Source organism: Tachypleus tridentatus, chromosome 3 (genome assembly GCF_004210375.1).
Source record: "Tachypleus tridentatus isolate NWPU-2018 chromosome 3, ASM421037v1, whole genome shotgun sequence".
Taxonomy (NCBI): Eukaryota; Metazoa; Arthropoda; class Merostomata; order Xiphosura; family Limulidae; genus Tachypleus; species Tachypleus tridentatus.
Genome location: NC_134827.1, coordinates 101062288 through 101073394, shown reverse-complemented (window position 1 = coordinate 101073394; position 11107 = coordinate 101062288).

Sequence of the window (11107 nt, the reverse complement as noted above, 5' to 3'; positions counted from 1 at the left end):
AATATTTTACTCTTTTCAGCGCCATTCGCATTCGCATAAGGAAGGTCTTTCTGTTTATCTATCTAATGGTCAGAGTGCTGGGCTGCGGATCAGAGCGCCGACGTTAGAGTTGCGATACTTCTGTAAACACCTTCTGCACTTTCAGTTGTGAATTCGTTATACCCGTGGCTGTCAGTTCCGATATTCAGTTAGGAGTAGATTATAGATGCTGCTTTCTGGCCAACAGTTCTAAATTATGGATGAAGTTCTGATCACGCGTGCATTAGATGCTAGTCACTTGAGAAATACCAAATAATGGTCTGTCTTTCTTCTAAACTTTTTAGTGATTTATCAATGATTTATAACACTAAATTCAGTGGAAAAAGTAAAGACAGTCTCATCACATGCAATATTTCTAAATTTGTATTTTGTTTTGTTTAAAAATGAGGATTATAAAGTACAAGTTACTTATCGAAGTTTAACATATATTAGGTTCATGAGTTACTTATCGAAGTTTAACATATATTAGGTTCATGAGTTATTTATCAAAGTTTAACATATATTAGGTTCATGAGTTACTTATCAAAGTTTAACATATATTAGGTTCATGAGTTACTTATCAAAGTTTAACATATATTAGGTTCATGAGTTACTTATCAAAGTTTAACATATATTAGGTTCATGAGTTACTTATCAAAGTTTAACATTTATCAAAGTTTAACATAAAGTAGGTTCATGAGTTATTTATCAAAGTTTAACATAAAGTAGGTTCATGAGTTATTTATCAAAGTTTAACATAAAGTAGGTTCATGAGTTACTTATCAAAGTTTAACAAGTTTATGAGTTACTTATCAAATAACAAAGTAGGTTCATGAGTTATTTATATCAAAGTTTAAGATATTAGGTTAGTTTTCAAAGTTTAACATATATTAGGTTGAGTTTACTTATCATGAGTTATTTAAAGTTTAACATATATTAGGTTCATAACATATATTAGGTTCATGAGTTACTTATCAAAGGTTCATGAGTTACTTATCAAAGTTTAACATATATTAGGTTCATGAGTTACTTATCAAAGTTTAACATACATTAGGTTCATCGGAGCAGCGAAGTTTTAAAACACAATATACATTTCTCATAAAATCATTACGACGCTACAAGCAAAGAGTTCGGAATTTTTGATCCGACATGGCCAGGTGGTTAAAGTGCTCGATTCGTAATCTGAGGGTCACGGTTTCGAATCCCATTCGCATCAAACATGTGTACCCTTTCAGCCGTGGGGTTGTTATAAAGTTACGGTCAATCCCACTATTCGTTGGTAAAAGAGTAGTCCAAAGGTTGGCGGTGGGCGGTGATGATTAGCTGCCTTCTCTTTAGTCCTATAATGCTAAATTAGGGACAGTTAGCGTAGATAACCCTCGTGTAGCTTTGCACGAAATTCAAAAACAATTAGACCTAGGATTCACTTTTTTTGAAACTATTTGTCTTTACATGAAGATTCATTTTAATATTCATACATGTTTAATATCCTATTAATAAGACTCTTTTTGTTAGTGAAACGTTTTAGCAAAGGTCAAAAGAACTCTGACAACTAATATAGATTTATTAGTCAATAAACTGAATTAAAGCATGATATAGTTTAACTAATATAAACAACAATATTCATGTTTATTTATTGTATTTCGTGTAAAACTCCTGTAAGATTATTCAATACTTTCAACAGTTAGCTGAGCTGATATTGTCCGTTTTATATGAATAAGTATGTGTGTTTTCTTATATCAAAGCCACACAGAGCTATCTGCTGAGCCCACCGAGAGGAATCGAACCGCTGATTTTAGCGTTGTAAATCCGTAAACTTACCGCTGTACTAGTGGGAACCATTATGTGAATAAACCGGAAGATATAAATTAGCCATCTTGTTGATCCATTCCGGTAGTTCCGGTTGCTAAGAGGTACTGTAAGATTTCCAAGTTGTAGCGTGTATCCAAAGTTATAATATTAACCAATCTGTGTGTTCCATAGAATTATACCAAAAATTCCATAGTATGTCGTTTTACTGGTAAGTTCAAGTTTGTTTGTTTTTTATGTGTACGTGGGTTTCTCTTAAATAATTTAATATAAGCTGACTTGCCACTGCTGACATATTATATTATTATTATTAGATGTAGTAGTACCTTAAGGCTTAAAAGCAGTAAAGTTGTGTAACTTATGCAAACTTTGAGTTTTGATCATATACAAGATTCGTTTTGTTTTATTAGGATATGGCAGTTGTCAACTGGATCGATTTCACGCATTTTCAATTTTCATACAGCTTGTGTTATGAATATTCGGAGAGACAAGTGGTATTCAACAGAAGACCTCAAGGTGTAATGTGAATGTTTAGATAGAATAACTCGAAATGTTTGTCATACAAACAATGTTTTGCCCACTGAGCACCTACAAAATGTATATTACCTTTAAGCCTTATGATGTTTTAACTATTCATATATTTCTTGGGCTGTTAAAAATTAAGTCTAGTGTTTATTCTAAGAAAACTTTTGTTCATGTTGAGCTGTTTATGGTTGTTTGAATTCAGCAATTACATTTTCGTTTTTTTACTTGATGAAGTCTGTTGCTATACAAAGTTTGTTACAAGAAACTAAAGTTACTAACACAAGCTAATATCACATATAGGCTTGTAGTAGTGTAAACAATCCAGTCAACTAATATCAGGGAAACCAAGGAGAACATATTTTAAATTTACTAAAAACTTGTGATACCAACGCTGTATTTCGTAACATTTATTTCTATATGTAAGCTTTTTTATATGTTTGTTGTACAGATAGACTTCTCTGTATTAATGGTACAACATGTCGTTTCTGTAGAAGTTAACAGTTAATAAAAAAATTATAATAACTACAGTTGAAGTAAAAAACAAGTTGTCCAGACAATGAAGTGTCTATTTAAATAGAGACAAAATATATAGACGGTTTTCGTAAATTTTGATTCAATTATACTTTGTGACTCATTTGCTGAAAAGATGACACGAGTGCAGAAGTACATCACTTCAAGCACACATGTTGTTCCAGATCCTCAGTATAGCACTTGTACAGAACAACATTAAAGATCAGTACATCACTTCAGTTACACATGTTGCTCCAGATCCTCAGTATAACACCTGTACAGAACAACACTAAAGATCAGTACATCACTTCAACCACACATGTTGCTCCAGATCCTCAGTATAACACTTGTACAGAACAACACTAAAGATTAATACATCACTTAAAGCACACATGTTGCTCCAAATCCTCAGTCCAACACCTGTACAGAACAACACTAAAGATCAGTACATCACTTCAAGCACACTTAGAGAGAACAATACTAAAGCTCATGCATTCGTAGGTCATAGTTATTACGTGAGTAATAGTCCTGGAATCATAAAAAGAAAAATGGTCAAAACGGATGGTCATTTGAAAAAAGGAGGAAAACGTTTTCACAACCAAATAACAAACTTAGAAAAAAAAGAAATAACTGACCATCCATCAGTGATTTTACATAAGTGCCATTTCTGATACACCTTTTGAAATCTTTAAAAGGACATTACTCACTAAAACACTGACTCAGCATATTATCCACTTTTGTAGTCATATCTATTGACACTACAGTTTTAATACACCAAAACAAACAGTTCTCTAAAATGCACTTTTAGTTTAGTTGTAATATTTGTTATTCAGAAGTGATGTCAAAGCATTAATGAGGCACGAGGTTTTACACAAGAAGTGTTAGATGCATTAAAACAACTGAAAAAGAAGGAACCAGTGAAGTTATTTGTACTTTAATACTATATGAAATGAATGTAAGAAAACCTGAAGTGGGGTGGAAAGAAATTTCTTGGGTACATTGGCGTTGGTGCAGATGTCGAAGAAGATGATACAACACCCTTTGGCTACAGTGTATTTGTGTTCACGGTATTTTCTGTGAACAATAACTGGAAGGTGTCGGTTGTCTATATGAACAAGCAGACTTGGTGAGAATGTGATGAAGGTGTTGAGATTACAATTGTGGTCCAAGGTTCCACTTCTCCATGTTGAAAGAACTAAAGGCTGATATGTCATCAGAAAACTTATGTCGTCGTGTTTCCACGTTAGCAATGAAAAATGTAAAATTGGCAAGTTTATAGAATTCTCATTTGTCAAGATATCTAAACAATCTGTAAAATACGTTTTACTCTGTGACGTGGGTGGTGATGCGTACCTCACTTCCCTGTATTCTTACACTGTTCAATTAGGGACGGCTAGCGCAGATAGCCCTCGTGTAGCCTTGCGCGAAATTAAAAAAAAACAAGAAATACTGTAACAAACTGAGAACACCAAAACTGAAAAGGGTGAAATGATTACATCTTTGACGTTGACAGAGTTACGCTTGAAAATTTAGGGACCAGCCAATGGTTACTGCTTGACCTCAAGTGGCGATTAAGCTACGTATACAGATCGGTGGATCTACATGTACCAGTCGTCCCTTAGGTTACTTTTTATCTACAAATAGTGCGATTGACCATTACCTTATAACGCCCCTATGACTGAAAGATCGAACATGCTCGCCGCGAGTTCCGATCCCACTATCCACAGATGTGGAGTCTGGACCATGCTAGACCTTAAATGTTCGTTAGTAATCAATTTCAAAACGTGAACAACTGCTTCAGATCATCTCGTACTCTGTAAACCATCCTGACACATTAAACTACAGAATAATTAAACATTTGTAGTCAAATCTTAATTGCAATACCATCAACCAGTCTTTACCATCAAGGCCTTGTTAAAAGCCGGCTCATTAAACACTGGTTATTGTTCAATAGGTTCTTTTTGTTGTTGTTGCTTTTATCAGTTGAAAACTTTTCTTCTCGTTTATTATTGAATATAATGATATTTTCATTCTGTGATTTGTCATATGGAACTCCATGTAATTGTGCATTACGAAAAATAAGGGTATTTGAGACATGTAAAGGAATCTGGGGTCACAGATATACAAGTCGTTCGACATTAGCTTGGATCTATTTATATCATCTATCACAATGAACATTTTCCTGAGCCTTTGTAAAAAATATTCGATTCGTTTGTTAAACAGACAGAAAAGGGCAGCCTTTAAAAGAAAGTAAGATAGAAATAATTATACTCACATGTTTTCTTTTCCCCTACATAATATGTATCCAATACAGTAAAACAAGAGAAACGAAAATCGAAAATTTGGTTCTCAAAGAAAGGAAAATATTTTGCAATGGACCATTAGAAAAGCGCCCTCTACTTGTAACAAATGAAATATTGGATCAGAAAGTCGTTGAAACGCTTTACCTTAATTAGATCCTCCCCAGTGACACAGCAGTTAGTCTGAAGGCTTATAATACTAAAAACCGGGCTCTGATACCCGCAGTGGCCATAAAACAGATTATCCAAAGGGCAGTAACTGTTATTTCCTTCCCCAATCTTGAGGTATTAGTTGTTTCAACAACAAATGTTCTTATTTACACATTTTTCGCCTGGATGATGTCCTATTTTATATACACAGTATTTCTAAGTAACAAATGAAAGTTCTATAATAAATATGCTATTTTTCTTTCACGAATAGTTCACTTTAGGACACTAATAAAAGTTATAGTGTATGCAATGAAACTTACATATTTATGGCAATCCACTTTTCGTTTCCTTGGCTCAGTCGAACCTAAGTAATTAGTAGTAATTAATTCCTTCTTGTAAGCTATATTTCTAATGTTGTACAGTCTGGTTAATTCGAGGTTAATCATAAATATTGAAATTCAGTGAAGAATAAAAAATGTGTTTAACTACAAACAAAAGTAATCCCCCATTGTAGAAATCTATTCTTGGACAATCTGTTTAAACACAATATTTAAGGTATACACCACCTGGTGTTATGTCTGTAAGATATGGTAGGCCTTTTTTGAAATTTTTATTTATACTCCTTTCGTTCTCGTTAGACTATTTAATCTACTCTACACAGTGTAGGAGTTGGTTGTGTTTCAGTGAAATCAAAACTGATTTTACAATGGATTTGAAACAATAATTTACTGATTTGGTTAATTACGAAAAATATTTTAAAGCTGTTCAAATACGTTATTATCATTCGTTTCTCCTTGTAAACGTGGTATTGTAGTTTCATTGAAACACCAGTCTCACGAACCAGCGAGTCGCGATTTTGAATTTCATCTCCAAACATGCTCGCCCTTTCAGCTGTTGGAGCGTTATAATGGTTCAGACAATTCCACTTTTCACTGGTAAAAAATAGCTCAGGAGTTGATGATGCTGATTTGCTGCATTCCTTCTAGTCTATAAGTTCAAAATTAGAGACGGCTAGCACAGATAGCCCTCCAGTAGCTTTGTGCGAAATTTAACAAACAACAGACAAACGGACTAACTAACATTGAACTGATGACCATAGAGTTTTTTTGGGGTTGATTGTTGTTGTTTTTTGTGTATCACAATTTTCTTCCAAAATCACCCAAATGGCGAGCTGCGCATAGCAGCTCCTAATTATGAACTGATGGATTAGAGAATATATAACTCAGAATTCATCAGTTTTAGGATATGACTAATAACGAGCAGAGTTTCACAGTTACAACATCTATAACTGAATGTGCGGAAAATGTTCAATAGCATGTCGCAGTTCAAGTCTTGAATTTTCTGATACGCAGCCCAGAACTCTAACAACTCGGTAATATGCGATTGTATAATTAATCCTATTTTACTATGCTTAAACAATTTATCAAATAATCCTTGCAGCGATATCTTTAGAAATACAGAAAATAACTCAAGGACGTAAGTATTTTATATCTGTATGTTTCCCATATTTAGGCTGTATTCCTTGTGTTCGTAACTAAACTGTTTATTAGTTAATTAAAAGTAATTAGGCTTAACATTTTGTTCCGGCCCATCATGGCCAGGTGTTTAGGGCGCTCGACTTGTAACCTGAAAGAGTCCCGGGTTCGAATTCCCGTCACACCAAACATGCCCGCCCTTTCAACCGTGGAGGTGTTACAATGTGGCGGTCAATCCCACTATTCCTTGGTAAAAGAGTAGACCAAGAGCTGGCGTGGGTGGTGATGACTAGCTGCCTTCCCTCTATCTAGTCTTACACTGGTAAATTAGGGATGTGTAACTTCAAAAACAAACAAACATTTTGTCCCTGTTCTTTGTGTTTTATTAGTGAGGCAGTTGAAAAATATTGGCTGTGAAGTAGTAAAAATAATTTGATATTTTCCATGATATATTCTTGATTACAGCTTCCAAACTTTGTCGAGCACTCTCAACTGAACCTCTAAAATAATCCAATACGGTTCACTAATTTGTAATAACAACAGACGTTAAGCCTTGTTGAACAATTCTGATCATCGACAGGCAACTTACCCAAACTAAAAGCAGACCTCTGAAAGCCTTAACAACATACTCAATAATCAAGTGAATAGGAAATTGATTAATGCTTTAGTTTTTAACGGCCTCGTTAAACATATTGTGCCAGGTTATGCTCTCTTTGTAGTCACGGAAACTTGATATTTAACGTTATTTTAAAGTTGTCTTCAAAAGCTACGAGACAAAAGAAATACTGCACTCTCATTGGTTGGAATGGTCGTGACGATTACATTCCTTCTGTAATCGATGGACATGATGACAGAGGGTCAACTGTATTCTTCTACCAGGAACTTTCTGAATCTGATGACACAAGAGATGTTTATTTTATAGCAAAATAAAAGACGAATAGCGATAAAATTGTCTCTAAAACAAAAACGAGATCGTTGTGTGTATTAGAAATAAATCTTTTTGAATTATCGATAAAGATTAAACTGAATTAAATTAAATATTTTAATGTGGATTATCTGTTTATGTTTGTCCAATAGAATAAAAGTTTAAGCAAAAGTCGGTCATGTAGTAGAACTCTGGGCCATATTCGAATAAGTGCGATACCTTGAGGTTTTCCACCACACTTTAAACTGTTGGTGCGTTACAAGTGTAATAGTAAACGTTGTGGTATTCATCCACACTTTAAGCTGTTGGTGCGTTACAAGTGTAATAGCTAACCCCTTAACGTAGGTGGTTGGTAGCAAGTTGCTGCTGACTTCTTCCTTAACATGTTTACAATAAATACAAATGTAGTTTTTTTTTGTTTTGTTTTTAAATTTCGCACAAAGCTACTCGAGGGCTATCTGTGCTAGCCGTCCCTAATTTAGCACTGTAAGACTAGAGAGAAGGCAACTATTCATCGCCACCCACCGCCAACTGTTGGGCTATTCTTTTTACCAACGAATAGTGGGACTGACCGTCACATTATAACGCCCCCACGGCTGAAAGGGCGAGCATGTTTGGCGCGACAGGGATGCAAACTCGATAGTTTGCACAAGGTGATTAAAGCTGTTTTATAAAGGCAGTGTAATACTGACCACTAAATATGACCTGTTGTTTAAAAAAAAAGAAAATTCGCTGGGCATGGTTCAATGGTGAGCGTGCCTGAGCTGTGAATCTAATGCTTCGTGTCTCGTTGCCGAAAAACTGTTCGCATAAACTGTTTCACTTTGCTTCGAACTAGTTTCTTGTCTTCGAGGTACGGCTCAACGCAGAAAGCTCTTTTATATGCAAAAACGGCTCGTTTGGGTTGAGGAAATATTTTACATAGAAGAGCGAACAACGTTTCGACTTTCTTCGGTTCATCGTCAGACATCTCTTATGTATAGGTGTGTGAGTGTGTGTAAAAATTATAAAACAAGTCTGACAGGTGATATGGATATTTTGCTAGGTAAAAATAAACACCAGGTACTTAGCTTTTCCGCTCAAAATTCGTTTAATTATAATTTGGTTCTGTAAATGAGCAAGTAAATACTAGAAACAGCCAGCAGGATGTCGTCATGGTAACTTCTTTGTTACTAAAATGTCTTTAACTAATGATAGGATATTTCAATCCAATCGGAAGAGTGTGTTTCTTTCAGCAGTGTAAGACCAGAGGGAAGGCAGCTACACGTCACCACCCACCGCCAACTCTTGGACTACTCTTTTATCAACGAATAGTGGGATTGACCGCACCCAACTGAAAGTGTGACCCTCAGAGTACGAGTCGAGCACCCTAACCACCCAGACCCCTTTCGGAAGAGATTTATATAAAACATCACGTGTGATGTTCCTTAATTCAAATAAAAAAACTTACCCCAGTTTCTGTCTCATCATCAATATGATTACTCTAACAGTTGCAGACTAAACATTATAAAAATCTGTACATATTTGAGACGACTCGTGATTAGTACATGGAATTGGGTCTTAGTTTTAACTTTTTCTTTGTTACAACTATATGTGTTAAGGTTTTAAAAGGAAATCTAAGTTTATACGTTCAGGCTTTCTTCGTAACTTTATTTCTATTCAGTGACTGAAATTACCTGTTAGTTAAGGCTTGCAACCTACGGGTCATGAATTACATACAATTCAGTCAACAAACGTGCTCGCCCTTTCAGCCGTGAGGACGCTATAGTTCGTTAGTAAAATAGTAACTTCAATAATGGCGGTGAGTGGTGTTGATCAGCTGCATTACCCACAGTCTAAAACACCTGTATTAGGGACGGCTAGCACAGATAGTTTTCTAGCATCCTCTATTCTACATTTATACAAAAAAAAAAAAAATTCATGTAATATGTTCAATAATCATTTCAACCCAAACTATTCTGGTCAGCATAAAACGATTCAACAAATTCAGAGGTTAGAAATGCTTTATCCAATATATCAAGTAAGGAGAAAAACAGAAACAAGCAATAGTGACGCACTTCAAATGGTTATTTGCTATTAAACACAAAACGAAATGACCAGCAGATAGCTCGATGTGGCTTTGCTAAAAGAAAAACACACATGCTACACAACGGACAATCTGCCCATCGCGGGTATCGAAACCTGAATTTTAGCGTTGTACATTGTGATTCTTTCCGCTAAGCCAACGGATGATGGGGAAGGGGTAACTGAAAGGAAAGAAACACAGTTAATGTTTCTTTTTTTCTCTCATTTCTAACAAAAGTTTTGGAATATTCAATTCACTTATATTTTTCTTATGTTTGAAGTTACGCACAAAGCTGCACAACGGGCTATCTGTTCTCTACCATCCACAGGTATCGAAACTCAATTTCTGACGTTGTAAGTCCCCAAATTTACCGCGGTGCTACTGTGGTGGAAGTATAGTGAACAAATAGAAACACATAAGTAAGTTCTTGTGAAGAAATAACTTCATAAGGACTTTCATTTTTAATTCTAATACAGCTCGAAACGATAAAGGACAAACCAACCGATAGGTTCAGCGTAATTATTTTTTAAATCCAAGTTATTTCAACCAGTTTTTGTTTTCCCAACGTATGTCAAAGATTTCAGCTTGACGTCAGTCAAAAATAATTTGAAGAGAAAAATCGAAGGCGAATTAATATTCACAGTTGCGGAGTGCATTTTTGCGCAAACCGATCGTGATTCATGAATCTTTGGATTCAGAGTCTGTATGTGTAATATTATTCTGTAAGACAGCTTTAGTGGTAATGGTCATCGATGAGGAAAAATTCCGTTTCGATACCTTATATTAGTTTGTTTTGAAATTCGCGCAAAGCTACACGAGGGCTATCTACGCTCTTGGTATCAGTACAAACAGCATTCGTTAGTAATAAGAAAATTTCAATTAATTTGTGTCGTTTTCGCGCAAAGCTACTCTTCGACGTGTCCTCATAATCCCTAACGCTGAGGCCCGGCATGGCTAGGTGGTTTAGACACTCGACTTGTAATCTGAGGGTCGCGAGTTCGAATCCCCGTCAAACCAAACGTGCTCGCCCCCTTTTCAGCCGTGGGGGCGTTATAATGTGACGGTCAATCTCACTATTCGTTTGTAAAAGAGTAGCCCAAGAGTTGACCGTGGGTGGTGATGAATACCTCACTTCCCTCTAGTCTTACACTGCTAAATTAGGGACGGCTAGCGCATTTAGCCCTCGTGTAGCCTTGCGCGAAATTCAAAACAAACCAAACCCTAACGCTTTTGAGAAAGAAAAATAAATGCTAAATTAAATAGTGGGGAAATTAGGTCAATGTCACGTTTTAGATAAAATTACACAACGTAAACCGAGGACAAACATTAG